Source organism: Equus quagga, chromosome 7 (assembly GCF_021613505.1).
Source record: "Equus quagga isolate Etosha38 chromosome 7, UCLA_HA_Equagga_1.0, whole genome shotgun sequence".
Classification (NCBI taxonomy): domain Eukaryota; kingdom Metazoa; phylum Chordata; class Mammalia; order Perissodactyla; family Equidae; genus Equus; species Equus quagga.
Genome location: NC_060273.1, coordinates 97,930,914 through 97,954,905, shown reverse-complemented (window position 1 = coordinate 97,954,905; position 23,992 = coordinate 97,930,914). Strand labels below are relative to the sequence as shown.

The following is a 23,992-nucleotide window of genomic DNA, read 5'->3' as shown; positions in this document are numbered from 1 at the left end:
GTGATGGGTGGTGGGGGTGGAGGGGGAACACAATAACAGTTGAATCACATGCTGGCCTGGCTACACAAAATGCTAATTAGCGATGATCCCTGTGTCCATTGCATTTTAAATACTCAAAATAAGAACTCAAATTAACACCACAGATCTTTTATCTAAACCTGTTGTATTTGTTTTCAGAAGTCCTCTTATATCTATTGTATGTGGGGGAGGGGGAAAGGAGAGTCACCAAAACTATTATTTATTTTTTAATGATAACTAGCACTCAAGGACATTTGAAAGTAATATTCTTAAAAGGCAACAACCCCGGACTAGCATGACTAAATAAAGGGTTAATTACTGTGCATGTTCCTATGCTAAGAGGCCACCCACACAAGTTCATTCTGTCAGTATCAAGCTTGCGTATTGTCATTACAAGTTCAAACACTAATTAATAGTTAGAGTGAACTTGGTAACATCTTACACATGAATGGGTATCTAGGGCAGAAGAAAACCTTTAGTTCTTTAAGATGCTTTATTTAACCAGTTAAGCAGTCTCGTGTGCAGAAGCACATGTCATATCTTGGGAAATGCACTGGTGGTTGCCCATTTGTTTTCTTCTGTGTGTTTTCTGAGGATTCTGTCTCTGCTGCTGGGAGGGCAGCCTGCAGAGACATCAAGAATTCAGTCTCTTTGTATTCCATCTTCATCTGAGAGACAGGAATTGGTGTGAAATTTTTTTAAAGACTTTGGATAGAGAGTTTGAGGTCATCATTTCTTATATCCTTTGCTGTTGTTATTTGCCAACCAAATCGTGTACGGTCCAGGAGGCATGTGCCGCTGGAGCTGCGACCATAACTGACCAGTATTCTGGTGTTTCTGTAAGTCAGAAATCTGGATCCTTCTTTGAGAAATAAAGTATCTTCTAAAGGACACTCAGTATTTGCCTTGTCCTCTTCATTCCCAGGAGACCTCTCCCAAACCTCTTTACATACAGATAGCATTTCAATGGCCTTTTTTTTATAGGACCCTGACTGTCCCTTCATCTTGCATTAATAGGGTTCAGGACACACTTGTTTTCTCCCCTCTCATTTACTTTAGACTGCAGGGAATTTAAAAGCAGCACAGGTCCTTAGGACTCCTGCATCAGAGAAACTGAAAAAGAGAAAACTTTTAAAGGCAAGTATCATACTCTTCTAGGATTCCACAAGAATCTGGATTTCTTTTAAGGTGAAGTTTGACTATTTGCAGACACTAGCAGATCGGGGCAAAACCTACGGGGTTGTCATCACTTTAAACTCTAAATAAAGCTGGTTCCTGCGTCACGTTGGAGAAACAGGAAGTGTCTGTGGCTGAAGGGTACAAAGAGCAAGGAAGCGAGGGCAGTGGAGCCTCTTCCGCGCAGAACTACCTAGTTCACTCTCCATGTCTTCATTTCTCTGGGCTGCCAACGATCTTGTTTACTTCCAGAGGCTGCTGCTTCAGCACCGCTTGAACCTTCTCCCTGATCCTTTTTGTCATTTTGGAGATAGCAACATTTTCCATTTGTAACACTGAGATTCTGCGAATGTAGGTCTATTTGAATACTCACAAAGCCCAAGCAGCATATCACAAAATTGAAGGGTTTTTTCCCCTTGAGCTCAGAAAATACCAGCTTTTCTCTTTCAAGATGATGTCAATTCTATTTTTCAACTTCTATGGGAGGAGGATTGGTTTTCTGTTATGACTATAACTGAATTCCTTTAAGTCAGAGAAGTGCTGCCTTTCTATTTCATCATGAATTAAATTTTACTTAGTGTTTCTGGAAAACTCTTACAAGATCCCTGGGTTTGGTAAAACCCTCTCCCCCTGCTCCCTCTTATGTAGCATGTGAGCAAAATGACCCAGTTCAGAAGAGGTTCTCTCCCACTTGGAACCACTCTACTCTCACGTTTTCTGAGGTAGTCCTCAGAACCACAGATGTATCTCAATCTTTCTTTTTTCTCTTGATTTAGTTTCTGCTGAAAATACTTTTTTCTTCCTGGAATAATTCTCATTATTCTTGAAACATAACAGGCTACATAGAAATGTCTGCTAATGTAAAAACAAACCTTATCCTCAACATTTAGACTTGTTACATTTTTAAATGAGGCCAAGAATTTCATTGTTTAATTCAGAATGGTCAAGACTGATCAACATGGGGGAAGCATTAGATCTTCTCCAAAGGATTATAATCTGACTAGTTTCCCGACCTTCCAGGGCTGTTTAATCCAGATTAGGTAGCAGCAATACCACACCCACATGCCGACAGGAGTTTGTGCTGGAAGAAGAAAAAGAAGCCAATGGGACAATAATGATAAGGCAAACAGACGGGTTTAGATAATGTGGTCAAGCCTCATTGCTCCTGATGAAGTCTCCAATTTGCTTACATTCCTGCCCAAACTCGCGCTTTTCCTGTTTGTGGTAGACTTCGAATGTTTTCTCTTCTCCTTTACTTCTCCATTTAAGTTCTTTAATCTTTGTGGCAGCTCTTAAAACACATTGGTGGGTCTTTGATTACATGACTGTCAATGTTCTCTGCTGCATTTCTCATGCAGATTAAATGCACCTTGGTAGAGATAGGAAAAAAGAATTCTCATTAGGGAAACATTCCCTAATGTTTCCAAGAAATAACTTGTGTACTGGAAAAGCTGGGAACAGACACTAGTCCTTCTTTCAGCAACGTATTTACACTTCTGGGTTATTACTGTTGAAGGCACTCCTTCCAACCGCTGTCACTATGGGTGGCCCTTCCTTATCAGAGTTGGTTTCTGGGATCACTGAGGAGTCTCCTTCCCAGTCCTCCTTCCCGAGCGTGGGGTCAGGCACGATCTAGGGCACGGATGTGGTTTGCAGTTTCCTTGTGTACTTCTCAGGACAGGCCTCCCACGACCCTCAGAATGGAGTCTGCCTGCCAAGCAGGACTGAGATCATTATATCAAAATGTTACAAGGACAAAAACGGATTTGTCATTACTGTGATATCATCATTTCTAGTCAATGTTTCTCTAAGTTGGTATTTATTGCTTTTAGACTTTGGCATAAAAGGTGATGTGGAGAGGGTTTATCTGCAGCCTCACCCTCCACTGTTACAGGAAACTATGTACCAGGCTTATTCATGTACTACCTAATAGACGTGGTTGCACTGGAAAATGGCAGCTCAGAGTGGGAAAGTAGAAACAAAGGCTGACCTCGTCTCTCCATGTAGGACTGGAGATGCCACTCAGATGTGGTGAAAATCTGCTCTGAAAGGGGAGTCTTCTTGGCCCCATGCAGTTCTGCAGTCCATCAAAACTGCAGGGGTGATGGTAGAAATAAATCCTCATTTGCCTTTTAGAATTAGGGGGACACAGTACTGAGCTATCCTGTGAGGTTGTTAGGACAATTCAGGTTGTTTGTAAAGGCAGCAAAGCATTTTGGAAGCAGGAAGATTTAAGAAAATGAGAAATCATTTCAATCATAAGTATGTGCTGGAAACCAAGGGCAGAGTCTTAGTTTACTGGAGTCAAAGGTCTGAAACCTGAGGCTAGCCGTAATCCTAAAGGCCACTGAGATTAGTGTCACTCTTCTTATCACCAGCTCTCTCACCTCAGCGCCATTTGCCTACGTGGCCTTGGGGCTATGAGGCAAATACTGGGTTCCCATGACTCCACAGGTACAAGCATGTCAAGGTCCAAGTTAACCACTTCCCCGAGACACTCTGATTGTTTTATATCTTGAAAGATAAACTACCAACAAATATCATCACATCCCTGCAATGCTGTTAGCTAGCTGTCTAAAAATAGTTTGTTCCCCTTTTTTTCTAAGACAACTCCATTTTTGCACCCCACACTCTACGTATCCTCATATCTCATGTCCACATGTCCTTTGGACCAATGCCTCTCAAACACCAATGTGTGCACGAATCGCCTTGTTAAAATGTAGACCCACCCCCAGTTGGTCTGGTGTGGGGCCTGAGCATCTGCATTTCTAATAAGCTCTCAGGTGATGCTAATGATGCTGGTTGGTGGGCCATACTTCCAAAAGCAAGGCTTCAATCACTTGTCAACCTGATCATAGGGCTGTAACTAGGTAATGACTGGGAGCCCTTCCCCAGAGCTAGCAGACTCTCCAGATTGCCTGGAAAGCCCCCATACTCATCACACAGATCCTTACCCTAACCCCTCCAATGAATATAACAGCACAAGGGGTGATTACAGAGCTTTCAAAACGCAGATCCTGAAAACTCTCCTGAGCCCCTATTTCTCCTGATTCCATCTCCCCAGACTTCAGCCATTCCCACCTCTTTTTATTGCTCATTATCGCTAGTCTGAGCAAACACAAGCTTCAGCCTGATAAGCAATCAACTGACTTTTCCATAAATATAGATTCTCATGAAAAACAAAAAGAAAAGGGAACAAAATGGAGAGGTGTTATATGTTCAATTTATTTTCGGTTCCAAACCTATTTTTCCCTTAGGCTTGTTGCTTGATTTCCATTAAGTCATTCTGTTTGCTCTTCGCCTTTGCATCAGTTTTTCCTGTTACTCCAGAAAGACTTCAAAAGGATTTTTAAAAATCTATTAGCTTTAAAAAAAAAAAATCTATCTTTTTTTTTCCTAGTGGCATTAAAGAAATGGTAGGTAATACCTGGGCATGGGTACCAAGTGTCCTAAAGAAGTATAGCACTGATGTTGCTGAAAAACCTCATATTCAATTTTATGGAAATACTTGTTTTGATCCTTTTCTTCCAGGTCATCCTAATTGTCTTTCCAGCCAAGGCATGTGCCAAACCCTCTAAATATATTCACATTACATTTGTATTTGTTTATTTTTCAATATTCCAATATGTGAAATTAACTCCTAAGAATTAACTCCTAAAACGTCAGCTGATTTAAGGTATGTGTTATCGGAAATTAGTACTCTTACATATTCTTAAGATAAAGGGCTATATTTTAAAAGCTATGTTTTACTTAACTATTTGATTAATATTCTCTTAAGTAATGTACTGATTAAGAAAAGGCCTTTGCTTTATCTATTAAGGAAGCTTCTACCTTAGAAGCTTTTATTTCATAACAGTATTACTAAGAAGCAAGCATTAAGGCTGGCTAATTATGTCTTTGGATCTAAACCAGAGGAGAAACTCCAATGATGTAAACTGCTATACATCTGATACTTAATAAAAGAAGCTGAATGATCCCTTGAGTCAACACCCATGAACGTAAAGCATTCTGCAAATAAGGAGGGAACATGATCAGCACTATTAATTAAAGAATATTACATCCAGAACTTTGCAATATGTAAGTTACTCTTTGAAAGGAGCTGAAGTGCTCTTACGGGCTGCCCATTAATGCTCTCTCCAAGTGTGCTGAACCTTATCACTGGACATACATTTTGTGCTGGCAGACTGGCCCCGGGGTCATCACGGTTCTTGTGGAAGACCATCTACCCTATCACTTACACTAACACCTGCAGACAGGGATGTCTGGCAGCCCTGGAACTTTACTGTCTAGTTTTGGGTTGATCGGTCTTGAATTGGTTCCAAAGCTCTGTGGGTATCAACACAGCTGGGCACTACAGAACAGTGAGGGCCAGTTATGATGCTTTCACCCTCCTTGACAGCTTTCTTTTCTTTCTTTCTTTTCCGTACTTGAGATTTGATTTATGGACCTTAATTCTTGCTTCCAGGGAGGACTGGCACACTCTCGATACTGTCCATTTAGCTGCCATGGCCAAGTCAGCTCAACAATGGTTCTCAAGACTCATGGTGCGTTTCAGTGAATATCACATTTCTTGTCACACTGGAGCAGAAAATTCGCTTTAGGGTGGTATATGGAGGAAAGTTTCAAGCCCCTGCCGTGGAGGACAGAAACTGTGCATGTCATTCTATACAACTTTGAAAATGGGTTCCCGAGGGTCGCCATGGGCTGCTAATACATCTTGGGGTTTTTGATGGTCAAGAATTATAAAACAGACTTCCCACTATTCATATTATATTCAAAGTTCTTTTCAATTTATAGTCTATAAATATAATGGTGTATACCACGCAAAAGCTACTGTTGTGTTTAAACAATATATTTTTCACTACTTCTTCAGTTGGAAGGTTTTACCATATGTTTCCAAAAGTCCCCTTTTCAATGGGAAAACCGGGGCCAGGGACAAACGAGCTTGCCTTCAGATTACACCAAGGTAACAAAAGATATAAGAAGACAACTTCATTCTCTTTGCCTGTAGAGCTTCAATTCACCTGAAAACAGTACTGCTCTGCACAATTCCATCCTGTAAGCCGTAATGGACAATGAAAAGGGTTTCGTCATTGTCCAAAAACATTTTAAACTGTTCTTACATGAATGCTGCCTTGGAAACTAAAGGAATAATGGGACAGGCCTGGTCTTCTCTGTCTACAATTTTTACTTCTAGAAAGAAGTGTACCATAACTAAAGCATGATCTTAGATATAGTTTAAAGGTTTTCAGAGCTAGCTGATGGGAAGACTAACTAACCACTTTTCAGGCTCTCAAAGAATCAATTAAAAATAAATATTAGCATAAGCAAACAGCAAAACGGACCTCATAAATCATCTCTTAGATGTCTCTGAAAATTCAGGGGAAACAAATCACATATTAAATTCCCTGAATATAGCCAAGAATCTCCTAAGAGGTTACTTTATAGGCCTCTACCAAATGAGGACTGAATCAAGAAATAAAAATTTCTCTTGGAGTCTGAGAAGTTAGCCTCAATAATGGGATAAATTCTGTTTTGCACCATCCCATAGCAATATGGAGACCTCAGATACTAGAACACAATTCAGGCTAAAACCTGAAGAGAGATAAGAGGCAGTAGGATCTTGGTGATTACGTTTATTCTTTGGAGAAGACTAGACTATCATGAAACGCTCATAACATTTGCTTTCTGGGGGAGCAAAAGGATGGGGGCTGGCATGGGGATAACTCCCACTGGAAACCGCAATCACCCATTGTTACCCATCCTCTGATGGAGGGTTAGGGAAGTTAATTTTCTTCACCTCTGCCAACAGTGACCAGAGAAACAAAATGTAAACAGAGATGGAAACCAGAGACAAGAAATAAAAATGATTTTATTTATAATAAATGAGAAATTACACTCTTATCTTCTAAGGAAGCATAAATGTCCAATTATTGTTAACAGAAGGTGCCATGTGAGTAGTTTTCTAGTACCAACAGGAATGCAGTGTACCATTTATGCAAAATTCACAAGACAGTGTTCCCCTATATCATTCAATCCGTGTATAAATTATAAATTTTCAGAGCATTTAATAGTATACAAACAATAATCAGAATGCTCAACCAATATTCATGCCCATCACAAACACCCCTCTGCCAAAGGCCAGGCTACTTTTAGGACTGGTGATAGCACACGTTTAAGTCAACTGGCTGTAACTGGTTCCATTGCTCATGGGCCTTCTAATTGAGCATCTTCAGATCATGGTTAAGTCAGTGATGGATCCTAACCTTGGACAAATAGAAAATAAGGAACTGCATTCCTTTACGGTTTGAATGGAAAAGCATTGGTGGCTAAAGAGTTTATTATTTAAGCAGCATTTTAAGCCATTGTTATTTTAAAATATGAATGCTATAAATATCCTTCAATTATTTCAGGTCATTAATTTCCATAATATTTCCTTTTATGACTACTTCTAAGCGTCCTTGGTTTTATTTTAAAAGCAAAATAAACATCTACTGAAGGTTAGTCACAAATTTCACAGTCAGCAATGTCTGGATTATTTTAAGAAAGGAGAGATTACCAAGAGAATGATTCTCTCCGAGGTTATCTGACACCATTACTCCACCTTTTAGCTCCTGAACTTGAAACCACGTCTGTGAAATAATACTCTAAAAGTGCTAATGTTAACAACATCTAATGATATAGAGAGCCCCGTGTCAGGCTCTGCGGGCTTGAAACTGTGCCTTTAACTGGCTCTACTCAATCACAGCAAAAGCAAAGGCGATGCCCAAGGAGAGATGTTGTCCAGTGACCAGCTTCTGAAGGCCCCGGCAGCACGCGCCCAGCACACATCGCTGTGCACTGCAGTCCGCAGACCGTCCACAGCGCCCAGGTGCTCTGCATCTCACAGTAAGGATGGCACCTTAGGTTGACCTGGGGCTTTACACTGTGTAAAAACAGAGATGACATCATTTGCTCTGCACCAAAACCTTGGGAGAAAAGCTTGGCTCTCTATTCATTTCACACTTGAGGAATGTTATTCTCAGGAAGGTTAGTTAAATCAGAGGCTCCCCAAATTGACTGATCATCACAGTTGCCTGAGGGACATTTGACTCCTGTAGATTCCCAGGCCTCGACCCTGGAGATTCTGATCAGGCAGGTCTTTGGCAACCCAGTTCCCCAAACAGCTTCATAGCTACAATTCTCACCCTTAAGGACAGGAATCCAACATTGTCAGAAGAGGGCTTGGGTTAGCTCTGTTATTAAATATTAGCGTCCATTAGCACATTCAGCAAGTACCACATTGAATGCAAAGAGGATTAAAGTATAGTCTCTGTTCTTGGGGACCGCAAAGGTGAGTGGCTTTATGGAATTCGTAAAGTGTCACTTGGATGAGATATGGGCCATGACCAAAGAGAAAGTGGGTAGAAGAATCTAGAGGGGGAAGGTGGAGGAGGGGAGTGACTCAGCAAGGGCTTAAGGTGTAGAGAAGCTGGAACCAAATTTGCCCTGGCTACAATTCCAGTGTAGAATCACTTCTGCATGATATTCTCTAGCACACACACACAAACACACACACGCACTCTCTTTGCAGCTTATGCCTCATCAGCATGCTTACATGAACAGATTTGGAGGAAAAGACTGAAAATAGGAAATGCTTATCTAGTGCTTACTATGTAACAAACCCTTACAGCAATCTACACATCTTGACTCATTTAATCCTCACAAAGACCCTAAAAGGCAGGCACTATTGCTATTCCATTTTACAGAGGAGAAAATTGAGGCACAGAGAGGTTAAGTAGTTTGCCTGTGGTCACACAGCTAGTGAGTGGTGGTCTTGGGTTTGAACCCAGGCTCCGGCCTCGCTGCAGATGACCACTGACACGCGCCTCTCTTCTCTTGTGGACAAGTTTCATTTGCTGAAGCTGGTCCCTGCCCTCCACACTTCAGTTCTGACTTGATTACTGAATTCAGATATAATAGGTATCTCAGAGAATGTAATCACAACAAGCTTGCTCTATCAGCTCCCTGTTTGCAATTAAACGGAGACACGCTACAACAACAACATCAATAATCCCACAGAGGAATGAGGATGTCTGGACTGACAACTTAAAGTATCAGGAGCCGTCAACTTTCTGACAGCCAGGGTAGCGCTTTAAAAAATACCTGCCTGCTGTTTGCCACAAGGACGCTCCCGAGGGTCTCTCACAGGATCCGTCTATAGATCCTGACTCAGTTATATACCCGAACCTGAAGAAATGATGACAACGAAAAATGTAGGCATACCAACCACTACCCACCAAACGTCACTGTCGCCAGTCAAAGAATTACTGATTAGCCTGGAGAGTACTGCCAGGCGAGCCGTGCACTTCGTTCCTCATCTTTAAAATTCCCCAGAATGTGTAAAATAAGTGTCTCTATGGCCTAAGGCTTCCTCTGATATTCACACTTCTTTTTAAAAAAGGAGTTTGTAGCCAGCCCTCCTTTTCAACATGTTTTAGTTTGCCAAGCTGAAAATATGAAGCACAATGGTTGGGCAAAAGGATAAGAACACGTAACTTTACACTGACGATCTTTTTATTCAACAGAAGAAGGTTTCTTCTCTTTTTCCAAACCAGGGCAAGGACAGGTGCCATGGGGTACTGTGGGAATGAAATGGGACAGTGCATGTCAAAGGGCTTGGAAAAGCCTTGCACTAATTACTTGCTCACCTTCGGGTCAATTATGATTTGGTACTCAGTGAAATCCTCCAAGGTTGGGCCCGTAACGATGATGCTCTCCCCATCTCTCAGCACAGCTGCATAAGGCCACGGAGCAAGTTAGGTAAGTGCCAAGGAGTCGGAAGATGACACGGCCTCCCACTTAGGCGGGGCATTAGCCCGAATCCTCTCTACCAAGAGGAGAGTTCACATGTGTCAGCCTCTGAATGTGCAAGTGCAGATGGGATTCTCTCAAAACCTTTTTACATCAGCGGGGGACAATCATACTTACTTACAGGCAGTGTTAATAATGGGGCAATTTTGCAAATCCAATAGAAAATTATTTCATAAGTGACGCCATATGTGGTCAGATATGACAAAAATGAAAATATTTTCATTCAACCATTGCCAAAATATACTAGAAAGTTAAAAAAAATTAAAATTTGGGGGGAAGGGATAAACAAGCAATGATGGAGATCCTGTCTTGGGAGAGAAGCATCTCCCTGCACAGATGAGGGCCCAGGAGGAGTTGGCTGTGTTTTAGAGAGCACTCATTCATCCCCAAGAATTCTTGTGAGCTACCAAAGGACACTTCTCCATTTGGAAAACAAACAGGGGCTGTATTGCTAGTTTGCAAACTGCTTTGAAAACTATGGAGGACAAATAAGTACATATAGTGGCTTCAATAATACTCTGTGCATTATATAACTTTGTATCAGAGCTGTTTTTTGTGACTGCATTGGGAAACATTTTAATGTATTCATTTTAACTACAAATAGTCACCTCATTTACCTTTAAGCACTTGAAAATTCACCAAGTATAATTTTAGCCTAATTTCTTATGAACCTCCGTGTAACCAGTGTAGGGAGGCCACCTCTGAACTCAGAGTTCAGTCCCTCAAAGGGATTAAATCTTAAACACACCATCACGTCGACTGCTTTGGCTGATCACGCTTGGTGTCATTAGTTTCTATTTAATATGGCAGCTGATGCCTTGTGGTCCCTTGCAAATGGGGGAGAGCGGAGCCTTGGAGAGAAGTGCATTATAATTGCCTGCCGCAGGACTGTGTGGCGCTGCCTGTGACAGCGGCAAGTGGAGAAAAGAGGAAAGCATTAGAGAAGGTCTGTTGTACTGATGAAGTGGAATTCCTAGAACACACTGTGCTATAAAATGAGATTTGGCTCCACAGTGCTGGGAGCAAACAATGAACTCAATAGTACCCAGCACTGGTTGCTGGGCATATTCTAGCTCCTTTAGTCGGAGCTGCCTTTCATTCAAGGGAGCAGGAGCCACACTGGAGAATGGAAAGGAGAGGGTGTACTCCTGGTCCAGAGAAATCCTGAGAATAGGATGTTAGGGGAAAAAAACCAAGAGACTTTCAACCCCAATGAATACCACGATAAGACACCCTTTCACACTCAACACAGTACAGCTTCAACCAAGTCCATAATTTTTTTGGATAACTAACTAAAGAAATGACTAGAAAAATGTGTCCAGCCTCTTTAGTTGGGTTATTATAGCTCATGTTTTAGAAAGATCTGGGTGGAGGATGGGTCCTTCTTAGATCTTTCTCTCTGGAAAAAGATAGAGAAAAGGAAGCTTTAACAAGCAGAGGTAGGAGTGGGGGCTGCAAAGAGTTGGAGGGGGGCCCTCTATTCTATGTCCTAATCTGGACATGATCTGAGTTCATGAAAAACAAGCAATGAACAGTAACATCAGTAAACATATGCTAAATCACCTATTATAAAACTACATCCTGCCTTAGAAAGAAATTGTCAGTCTCTAGATGGGTAACAGATTCTACTAGTAATCAGCCAGGAGGTAAGAGTTTGTTTCCAACTTGCAAAATTGAGAGGAAAAGAGAGGGGAGAATTCCTACTCAAAAACTGCCCCAGGCACTAAAAAGACAGTTTAACTGTTGAAATCAAAGACAGTTAATCGTAGCCTGTACAAGTAGGAGCAAATCCACCTAATTATGAATGGGGCATTGTCAAACCAGTTTGCCCCTGAAATACTCATTTTAAACTAACTTAGGCTTTAAAAAAAAATCCATTTGAACCAAAAAATTTGAACAAAATTATATTGCAGCTATTACTAATCAATTACAATTAAAGGTATGAAATGAAGTACATAGATTCTGTTTGAGGGTTCACAGGTAGGTAATATGTAATCATTTTCATAAAGTATTTGTTCAAAAAATACTGCATAGAAACTAAATTCATGAAGAAAATTCTGCACTTTGAGGCTTGCCTTGGTCGGGGGTGGGCAAAGTCCCAATGAGCCCTGATTTGCCACCTTTTTGAAAGGGTTCAGTTGTTAAGCACATGCACACACACAAAACAGACACTACATATCCCTGTTGGAGGTTTCATGTCAAGGAGCCCAGGAACCAAGAATCCCTGAGTATGGGAAAGCTCAGTTTCCAGCAAGGCGCCCTCCCTAAGCCGGGAAAGGCCGGCTTGGGCGCTGAGATGGTCACTGGCAGGTCCAGCCCATTCCTGCCTTATTTGTTCAGATCATTAGGAGGGTGCCAATTAGCGCCTATTTTCATGAAGCTTTTTGTGTTATGAACATCTGTCCACTAGCATCTGGCCAGGGCCCAAGTCCATTTCACGAGAAACACCAAACAGCTGTCAGATGGCCCTGAGTTTGGGTGAATATCAAAATGAACACAATCGTTCCTGGCCTGGAGGAGGGGCCCCAGTTCCTATCGTTCCTATCATCCATCTCCGGCTGGACCCAGTCTCCAAGCTCTGCTTGTTAGCACATTTCCTAACTCCTGACTAGCAATTTCCTTATTTTTGTAAATTAGGCTTTGCCCACCGGTGTAACACTTGGGACAGATAAAGCCAGAATTAACTTGTGTTTGCTTGAGAGCTCATGATCATTTGACCCTCGTTTTTCTTCTTCAATCACCCAACTCCTTTTCTGCCTTCTCATTACCTCAGGGAAGCAGGGATGACGGCTGAGTCGGAACAGGGATTTACTTTCCAAACCATCCACTTTGCTGTGTAGTGGACCAACTATCAGGTTTTGTGAAAAACAAGTGTTTAAAACCAATGAATCAAATTGACATTTTTGTCTTAGTGGTATAAGTTCATGCCACAAGTAACAAAGTTTTGTTGCAGAAAATAAACTTTTTATATTTATACATTGATTTTGAGTTAGATATTAAATTACCAGAGATCTTTGGGCCCTCTTTGTTAGTGAAAATTCCTGAATGTTGTGATTCCAGGTATAACATCAACTACAATCTAAATGCTGTATCCAGAAAAGTCACCGAGTGAGAAAACCCTCAGTTTTATTCCCTTGAACTCTCTACATCCTCTCTTCCCAGAGTACAGGAAGGCAGCAGCTCGGGGCATGTGACATAAGCCTGATAAACACAGGCTTCTAACTGAGTACTAGGGCCAACAAAGGCAAATGAAAGCTGGAGCAAAACTCGTCACCTCACCTAACACTTTATTTAATATTTTGGAAATATCGTTAGGATCTAATATATAATATAGCTCAATGCACATAGTAGGTATGTATTAAACATTTCCTAAATAAAATGAAGTAATGAATGGTTATTCAATCAGTTATTTTTAAATCATGCCTTGAAAAACAAAAGAACACAGAGAAAAAGACAGAGATGGAAGCAGGCAGAAAGACTCATCTGGACACTCTCATCTTGTCTTTTCAGTTTGAACTTATACCCCAAGAGCTATATCTTGCTGGTGACATCAAACTCTGAATTCAGCCAATTCTATTAGAAGGACTTGGTGTCAACGTATAATAGCTAATTTTTATTGAGTGCTTACTATGTAACAGGCATCGTTCTCGTTTAGTCACCAGAACCACGTTATGAGGTAGACACTGTTAGTATTCCCATTTTACAGATGAGGAACATGAGGCACAGAGAGGTTAAATAACTTTCCCAAGATCTCGTTACCAACAGAATAGGAAACTCCAGCTCTGCATTTAATTAGTCCATCACATCACCCCCATAGAAGAAAAGAAGTTGACTTCCAAGGGTAATTTTGACACTCAGCTTCATTTTCCGTGTGTCTAGCCCTAATGTGGTCTTAGTTGTTCTTCCTGATCTTAGTCTAAAAGCTTTAAGGAAATCATCATCATCATCATCAGGAACCATTTTTATCGAATTCATGTCAGTCACTGTGAGCTAGATGTACCTGGAATGTTGTAAGGTTACTTCGTAACCCACTGAGAATGCCAACATTACACATGCGAAAAATAGCTACCGAGTCTGAAATTTACCCTCTCCACTTATTGCAGACTCTGGAGTATGCTTACTCTTCATCCAAGAAAAAGTGGAGTTGGCACTACTGTCAGAAAGTACTTAATGCCACAGTTTAGGCTGCAATGCATGCTTCTCTTCTTAACATCTTCAGAGAATAATCTATAAAGTGCTGGAATTTACCCTTTGAAGGTTTGGAATACGATAGTGTATTGAAGTTTGAGAACTCTTCCCTGAGGGCTAATTATGCCACAGACTTTGAGGCTGTCTGGCCAAACATCGCCCACCCAATAGTCACTGAAACTTTTTTCTTGACACTTGTAATTTTTATTTAAACTTATTAAAGGAGGTCTTTTAGACTTATTTAGACACAGCTTATTTTATCATATATGGCTCTTTTGCATACACAAATGAAAATATACATGAAATTAACTGAATAACGTAGTCCTAAAACTTCTTGTTCAGTGTTTGATTTTGTATTCAAAGTTTGACTTGAATTCAGTCATCGGTATGTCTGTTTTCCACACAATATTGTCCTCTGTGCCACCAAGAGCTCTGGTGATGGACACATTTAAGTTTGTTCACAACCTTTCAAACCGGGTATCATAAACTTCTTAACACTGTATTTAGAGATAGTGTCTAGCGGGGCTGCGTTAGCTGCTGACTAGATGGTAAGACACTGTTTTCCCACCTTTCATGGCATTTAAACAAAAGTGGTTGTTTTGAGATTAAGTAACACTAGAGGGCAGCCTACAAGTTAGAAACAAGTAATACTACACCAATGCAATAATCTGACATACCACAATAAATAAGTAATGTATAGTTCAGTTCAATATGATGACACCAACTCAAACATAGTGTCCCAACGTAAAAAAAAAAAAATCAGATTATTTCTTAACGTTTAATTTGAATGTGCCTTTAAAACAGGACATCAAAACAAACAATTTTGTAAAGGTTTTCTTCCCTCTAGAAACACACAATTTGTTAAAAGTCCTTGAAGATACTTGATGTTTCTGATCCTGTTTGTTTCACTTCTATTTTTCAACCTCTTTTTAAAATACAAAATAAAACTTTATTTTACTAGAGCATAAAACTGTCCTGTTACAAGTTTTATTTAGAAACCCCTGAAAGAAAAATGCAATGTGAAGGGTAAATACAAAATATTCATGTTTATAAGATTCTTTTTTATAGTATCAATATTTAGTTGTTTTCAACTATTAAAGGCCTCAGAGGATGGACAAGCGTACTACAGCATTCTTATCTAAAGATTGAAACCATAAAACGAAATCCGTGATACCTCAATGACCTGTGTGGTGAAGAAATATTTATTTCTAAATAAAATATTACTGAACACATTTTTCCTTCCACTATATAAGCAGCATTCAGTTTTAGCACAATGCAATGAAAAAGGCCTAGCTGTCTGCTAACCCTGTCTTATTAAATAAACAACACAATTTAGGTGTGATTTGTGTTTTGTGAATTACATCATCTGTAACATTTCAGTTGCATAAGGCAACTCAAGAGAAAAATACTCATATAAATATGCCCAAGGCAGGGTGGGGAGGAGGGAAGGAGGGACAAACACATGTATATCTAATTTCAGAATTCAAAAACTTGCATAAAGTAAAATGGTTCAGAATGAAAAAAATAGGAAACAGGTGGCTGGATGTATGCCCCGATTCTTACATGACTGACTCACTGGCACTTGTTCTTGCTGCACTTTTGTACCAGGTTTTATAGACACGCTGGATGGTACTCAGTCTTCCTCATGTTATCAACCTCATATTATGGTATTAACCTTTCTAATGTGGGAGAAAGTGGTCCCAGCTGCCAGACCAAATGCGACAATTTAAACACTCTTAATTTTAAGATCTTTAGCACTGGTTTCACAGAGCTGGGTGTGAGCACAAGAGGATTAGGTCCAAGGCTTTGAGGTTTGGCCTATATATCACTTAACTATGGTTTATGACAGCTGTTAAATATCAACTATTTTGTTTGTAAACCTGGGTTCCTGTCTTGGCCAATGCCACAACTATCCATTCATTTCCCCAGATGTGACATCTTGGAACCACTCCTTCCACTCCTTACCCCACAAGTCCAACTGGTCCCCAAGTCCTGACGGCTATACCTTGCCAATACACCCAGATTTATTTCCTTTTTTCCACTCACATTGCTAGCAGATTTATATTTCTAAAACACACGTCTGATGATGTCATCTTCTTGCTGAAAGGCTTCAACTGCCTGCAGCTCCACGTTCCGCTTCTTCAGCAGGGCAGAGCTCCACAGCCTGCTCTCCATCCCCCTTTCTGTCCTCAGGGCTTCCAGGCCACATCACCATCACCATCACCATTACCAGGAGGACCCCTTGCTGCTCTGGGGCCAAGTCCTGCACTTCCCTGCCTCTGGGTCTTGGCACCTACCTCTCCCTGAGCCCCACTGCTTCCCTGCCTCCAACCCTGCCTCCCATCCACATTCTTTGGACACAGCTCAAATGCCTCCTCCTTCACAAAGGCCTGCCTGACCTCCCAGCTGGACAGAGCTGCTCCCTCCTGTCCTTCTTAGGATCCTTACCACTCTGCCTCTGGGATGGAGAATAGTCAGACCTTACAATAGTGATTTTTCATATATCTACATTCCTCAGTAGAATGTGGGCCCCATGTCTGTCCAATAGTAGGTACACAATTAATAAATTCTGAACTAGGGCATCACTGTTTCTGCAGTATCTAGAAATTTTCCTTGCCTAGAGTAGGTGCCAAATACATATCTGTTGAATTAAACTGAACTGCTGCTTTCACTAGACCTGATAGCATGGATCACAGAGTAGAATGACCTTTGTCAGAGAGAAGATCTACTTAGTTGTGCCATACGGTCTACTTTATTCTGCGCTAAAAATGTGTTTCTGTTTCATAGGTACAAGTTTCAAGCCCCAGGGGGATATTCCTGCCAGGATATCTGGTTCAGCTCTCTGTTCCTCTGGTTTACCCTGCACCAGGGTCAAAGTTTCTACCCTCATGTTATTGTTTATTTTTATCCCTCTATAAAACAGGACTAGAATCCCCAATGAAACATCCTCCACTTTTCAATTGATCTCCTCTCAGATGACAGACTCAAGACCCTGAAAGCCCCTGGAGACAATGTCCTGAAATGGCAGGAGGAAGCCACTGTCCACTGCGATGCAGGACTTTAGGTCCTAATTGCACGGGCCTCAGGTAGAGCCCTTGGAAAGCTACTTCCCAACTTATTCTGTGGGTATTCAACCTGCACAACAGGCGTATGTGAGAACATCTATGGTGGGAAGACTGCAATCACTGTACAAGTTTTTTGAAGTACTGAATAAACAGTGCAATGACATGGAGAAGCACAAAACTCAGATTCAGAAGGTTGCAGACCTGTTCCAAGCACCTCCCTTACCAGAGGTACATTCTTTGGCAAATGATGCGACCTCTCTGAACTTCCGTTATCGCATCTTTAAATTGGGCATAATAATACCTGCCCTGCCTAACCCAGGTTGTAATGACATTAAATGAGGCAACGTTTATAAAGGCACTTTGAAAAATATAAGTACTGTATAAATGAGGTCTTTATTATTCATAATAACACTGTTAAATACTGTTGATGTTGATCATCATCAGTAAGCCTGATTTCTAAATGTGCAATGGGACTCAGTGAGACGCCTCCTAGGAGGAACAGTCCTGGGTTTGCACTTCACTGCCGGAAGCCCATCTGTCCCAACGACGTACCATCCCAGGAAGGTGTGTCTGTACTTTAAACACAGACAATGAGATATAATGAAATATGCAAATGTATTATGATGACTTTTAGTAGAACAAGCCCTCCAGTTAAGACTAGCTGTGGTTGACAACAAGCAAGAAAAAATACATTGTCTTAGTCTTACATTTTAAAACCCTTTCAAGTTCTGCTCAGAAGAATTTGCATTTCAATAACAATGTGATAATGTCAAGCTATTCACAACATTTCAAAGCCTTCTCTTGCACACCTGGCATGTTGTAGGATCTGCTGGGGAACTGGATGTGGCTGTTTTCTAACAGCAAAGGTAATTATGTTGTCTTTTTCATTCTTGGGAACGGATGTGTTTGGGCAATATTAACAGGTCTTGTGTTCTGGTCATGACAAAATATGAAATGAAAGCTCCACCCTCCAAGATATCCCATGAGAATTAATTAATCAGCATATTCAACATGTTGAACTTCCCCTCATCACAAATGAAAGGAAACACCTTGTAGATAAAAGTTGACTTTTTAGTAGAAAACTTTTCCTTGTACTCTGAACATCCCTTTAAAAAAAGAGAAGGATCCAAAAGATAATTGTTACCTTTACTCTTAGCTACATATGAAACTATTCTGTCCTTCCTACTTCTGACACCAGTAGCATCTCCTCTTGGCTGGGCAAACATGGGATCATGCCACTGGGTTGACTTTATTTCTACGAAAAGTAAAGCTGTATTGCAAGCAGTGGGACAATCATCTTGAAAATTCAGATAATCACTAGCCTAGAACACAGTACAGCAAACAGTACAAATCAATTTAATTTAGGTAATTTCTCATTAAGATGCTTATAGATTGGTAAGCTTAATTGTAAAAGCTAAGCATTTATAATTCATAAGCACAAATTACACTAGACTAGATGGGTTATATGCTACTAGAGTTTCGTATAAGCTACAAGATGATTATTCACACAGAAATTTAATTCATAAGTTGGCATTAATATATTATATCTAACTTTTATTAGACCCTCTAGTTACAAGTTGAATGTAAATAGCACATTAACATTATAACTCAGGTTCTTGATATCTGTTGTAAAACTCATGACACAGGAAAAAGTACTTTTAACCAAAAGTAAGGCCTATTTCTCTCCTGTACCTACAATATTCCTGGTCATTATGATTAGCTCTTGGAAAAGGGTAGTTTTAAGCAAAGGTAATACCACTTGGTCCACCGCCCCAGCACACAGCAGCTTTCATTCAAAAGAATTAGGATACTACTCAAAGTCTTATTCAGGGTTTGGAAGAAATGACCTCGAATCCAGCCAGCTAGGAGTCAGTAAGTATGAGCAATTTTGATAAGTAAATTCCTTTAAAATTTAAAACGGTTCCCCTAAAGATTCAAGGTACTCTGCCTCACTTATAAATTTCAGTTATCCCTTAAGTGATATTTCATTCTTTACATCACTATTCTGCAAATGATACAGAATCACATTTTTCCTATAATAAGAAGCTAGTGTGGTTTGCATGGCAAGATAATGGAAGCACGTTCAAGTCACTGCTGTCTGAAAATGTTCCACCGAAATACGGCCTCCAAGGTATTGATGCCTCAGAGGCACAAAAGAAAATCTGTAATCAGAAATCATTAATTAAGGTTAATTAAAGTCCACATTGTATTTGACTGACATCCACACAGAAGTGCTGCTTACTTTTCTTAAGGCTACATGTGCAATACTGTGTCTGACCAGACAGCAAAGAGTAATCACAATCTTGTTATTGTCGCGAGGACAGCAAACTGAATTCACACAAACTCTTCTTCCAACAAAAAAAACCTTCAGATTTGAAATGTTAGTCCCACTGTCCTTCCCACTCCATTCCTTTTTTTTAAACAACTAACTTATAATACCATAAAATGAGCAGGACCTATTTTCTGACCCTCCCAAACAATCAAGGGTCCGTAATACTGAATTTACAAATATGTGTTTTCTTTGATTCACAGAGATATTTGAGGGGGAGGTGGAGAAGGGCTGGGGCGATGATTGCAGCCTATGGGTAAGCCAGACCACATGATCAAAAACTGCTGTGACACTTAAAAGTGTTTCTCCACAAGGAATTCCGGTGCCCAGAAGCCTGGTGAAGCCAGTAGCAATTAAGGCCATGTTATCCTTTTAATTTACTTCAAATTATTGGCCTCTAAAATCAATCACTGAGTGTGGTTGGGTAAGGGAGGGGTCAATATAATAGGCACGTGCATTAAAAATGCTACACAAAAATTTTGGCAGGCTGCATCTGGGGAAATTTAAAACGGCTGCTTTGAAGCTCACCCTGAAATAAAAACTAGTCATTTTCTAGTGAAAAATAAAGTGACTAATTTTCTAGATTAGGCCCATTTGTAATGAATTCAAGGTTTTCTTCTTCTGAATCTGCCTGGATTTTCATTTGATGCCTTACATTTCCTGAATTCAGTGCTGTTTGCTTCAAGTGTGAGATTGTTTTATTTTATGCTTTAATCTACAAAAGAATTAAATGGCTTGGCTTAGACTGGTAGGAGTCCTTGAAAGTCCACTTGAGAAATGGGAACTAAAATACTAAGAAGTGTACCAGTATCTGTCACACAAGGCCAAATTTACCTAACAAAGGAAAGCTGTGTTCTCCATCACTCACGAAGCACAGAAATCACTGAGTGTGTGTCTCTCTCTCTTGCAGCAATTTACTGCTCCAAATCTTTTCTTGAGTAGGTCACACAACATATACACAACTGGAGAGCTTTTCCTCATCAACCCTGAAGTCACAAAGCTAAAACCAAAATAGCAAAATATTGCAATTACAGCGAGGAAAAAATGCTCATATACTCAAGAGCTGACAAAGCAGTAGACCTATGGGCCAATGCTGCAAAATACAAGAAAATGGTCTCCAGCTCCTCAGTAATGTGTGTCAAACCTAAAAAAATCAAGGTTAAACCTGAAGCAAAGCACTAAAGGTTTACATTGCCATACCAGAGCACAACCTATAACACTCATGAGGTCATTTTATTTATGTAGCGATCTGCAGAGCCAAAACCAAATTATGAAACTGAAATTTTGAGCAAAGTCCTGAATGCCCTCATTTACCTCCCCATTTATGAATAGGCTTAATGAAAAGTTCGCACCCTTTTGCTTTCTTGTCGAAAGATGAAAGTGACATCAGCTCCTGGACTGTAATTTTTTACCAGCAGGACTGAGCAAGAGGCAAATCCTGGAGTAAATATCAGCTGGATGTGCACATAACAAGGTCCAGAGAGACACTCTCAGAAGTTGCCTCTTTTAATCCAACAGTGAATTATATGAGAAGCAGTTCTTTCAGAACACCACAACTGCCAGAATAGCTGCCAGGCTTGCAAGCCCTAGTATATCTCAAACCTTTCCCAAGACACCCCAACACTATCTGAGGCACTGAAACTATGGCAACCGAATAAGAAAGCAGCCTCCATGATTAATAGATGAAGATCCCAGCGACAGTGTCTAGCTAGGGCCATCATTCATGATGCGAGAAGAATTAGCACAGAATCCATCTCGAAAACCATTAACAAGTACTCTGCTTATAAAAATCCACCCCACTGCCATTCTGCTACATAGACTCCAGTTTGGAATGCTGTAAACAATTTGGTTTCTATTTATCGCTCACTATGCAGAGATGAGAATGTTCTTAGTAACTCAGATGCTCATGTTTTTAGAATAATGAAAAGCTTAATAGACCGGTTTTCCACCTGGGTGTTGGAGGCCTACGAACAAATGCATTCAAACACCAAAATATGTGAATGAAGCCATGTGGCTCTCCAGGGTAAAAGGGAGAGACAGTTGCTGAATTGTTTGAGAGTTTTTTGTAGAATGCAATTTTTCATAAAGCATTCCATTTTCAGAAAAGCAACATTTCCATTCACCAGCTCCATCAGTATTCTCTAGTTTCCTCACTCAAGGACAGTAGGAGTTGGGGGGAGGGGTGGGGAAGTGCTGGAATTGCTACTATATTAATAAAAAGATGGAATACTCTCCTTAAAAAAAGATTCAGGAATAGGAAAAAGGAAAGAAGAATGGATCCATCACAGAAAGCTTGTTTATAAAACTCTCATATAACATTAAATCATAATTAATATATTCTTTATTTCTTCTCAGTCTCTAAAATGTTTATTTTCCAATGGCGTGTTTTCACTGTGTTCAGCGCCAGATCCTGTTCTGTTCTATACATGCTTCGAATGAAATCATGGCCAAAGGCTTAGTCTTAAACACATGGGAGGGCAGAAGGGGTAAGAGATGGGTAACTAGCATCAATTTTAGAGATTCTTCTGCTAAATTTTTAAAATTGGCGTAGATTCTTTTTAAATTAAATTTTCTACAGGCGGCAATTATAGGTTAGTTGGAAACCACCAGAAAGCGCTGAGTCACATTCAGTGAAAGCCTCAGATCTAAAGGCTATATGTGGCAGTATCTATTACTAACAATACTTTCAAAGCAACAATCATACTTGCAGCTCAGCTTGGAAGGACCTGGCTCTTCAGTCTTTGGGGCATGTTCATTGCTGATTTATTTCACTCTCCTTATATCCTCTTTCTACTTACAAAATTTAAGAGAAAATTTTTTCTTCCTAGATGAAAATAACTGTAATTCTAAGCCAGGGAGGGATTCCTACTCCTCCTGGGTGCAAGAGGAGTCCTTCAGGGAATTGTGGTGATAACACCAATTTATTGCCCCTTCTGCTGTGCCTTTTAGAAGTCGGATTCTTCTCACTGATAAGAGCTTGTCTGACTATCATCTGAGTCAAATTTCAGGCTGTAGAGCAGCATATCAGTCAGTGGAGTTAATGCTGTCTCTATTGGGGTCAGCCTACTATTTCCTTTTTTTGGTGGGCAAGGTAGTGGTTTGCTTCTGCATGGAGATTCATGTTCTCCCAAATGGATTTCAGGCTTGGCCAGGGAAGAGTGACCCAGCCAGTGTACAGCTGCCATGTGTATGGCCACCATGAAGACCCTCATGTAGAAGTCCCAGTCACAGCCTCCTGGAGGAGTTGATTGGCTGCCAAGCTTCTCTCCTATGACAGGTGTGGTCCCTGGGGTCAATTCAACTCATCCCTGAACAGTCATTATAGGCTGCTCTCAGATTCCACATGTGGGTGCTCTCAGATTCTTTAGTGGGTGCAGACTGTGTATTTTATTTTTAAAGTGTTGGTAAGTGAAGGCTATCATTTTTTCTTTTTCTTTTTTTTTAAAGATTGGCACCTGAGCTAACATCTGTTACCAATCTTTTTTTTTTTCTTTCTCCCCAAAGCCTCCCAGTACATAGTTGATACTCTAGTTGTGCTATGTGGGATGCCGCCTCAGCATGGCTTGAGGAGCAGTGCTTGGTCCGTGCCTAGGATGTGAACCAGCGAAACGTTGAGTGGCCTGAACGGAGCACAGGCACTTTACCACTGGCCACGGGGCCGGCCCCCTAAGGCTATCATTTTTTTAAAACAACTATCCTTTGGGCTCTTACTTGATGTAAGGCCCTGTGCTGCTTGCTATTGTTTCATTTGTATAGCGTTTTTTTCTTCCATGTTTTGGGTGTGACATTTCAACTTGCAACATTAGGAAAAGGATCATGACTTCTCTTCCCACGCAAGTCACTTTTTCACATCCTTCACAGCTTAAAACCCCTGACACTATGGCCAGCTGCAGTGTGAATGTTCATTTCTAGTCCAAACCTTGTTTCCTTTGCATCATCTCTTTATGCTACAGATTTGTGGCCATTTCCTTTTGTTCTCTCCCCACTAGGGCACTCACCATGACTACTGCCACCCAAATAAAAATAATGCCTTTTATTTCATGAGAATGTATGGTATGCCAAGCATTGTGCAATGAATTTTACAGATGTTATCATATTTACTCTTCTCAACAACTGTAACAATATCATCTTGCCAGCATTTTACAAATGGAAACTGAGGCAAAGAAGTTAAGCAACTGGCTCAAAGTCACACTATTTGTAAACGGCAAAAAACGGGATGCAAATCCAAGTGTGTCGCGTCTGCCTAAGAAATGTCACCTCTGCATTGCCTCCAGAGCTGTCCACTGCCTTCCCTCTGACAGTTCCTCCACACTTCATGCCACAAAATCAAATGAAAATGCCCTCATTACAGCAAACAGCAAAA

The 23,992-nt window shown here is 40.6% G+C and overlaps 1 protein-coding gene across 2 annotated transcripts in view; it reads right to left on the bottom strand.

Moving 5' to 3' along the window:
- Nucleotides 1–23,992, bottom strand: part of SEMA6A (semaphorin 6A) — a 126,575-nt gene that overhangs the window by 95,472 nt on the left and 7,111 nt on the right. The window lies entirely within an intron of this gene.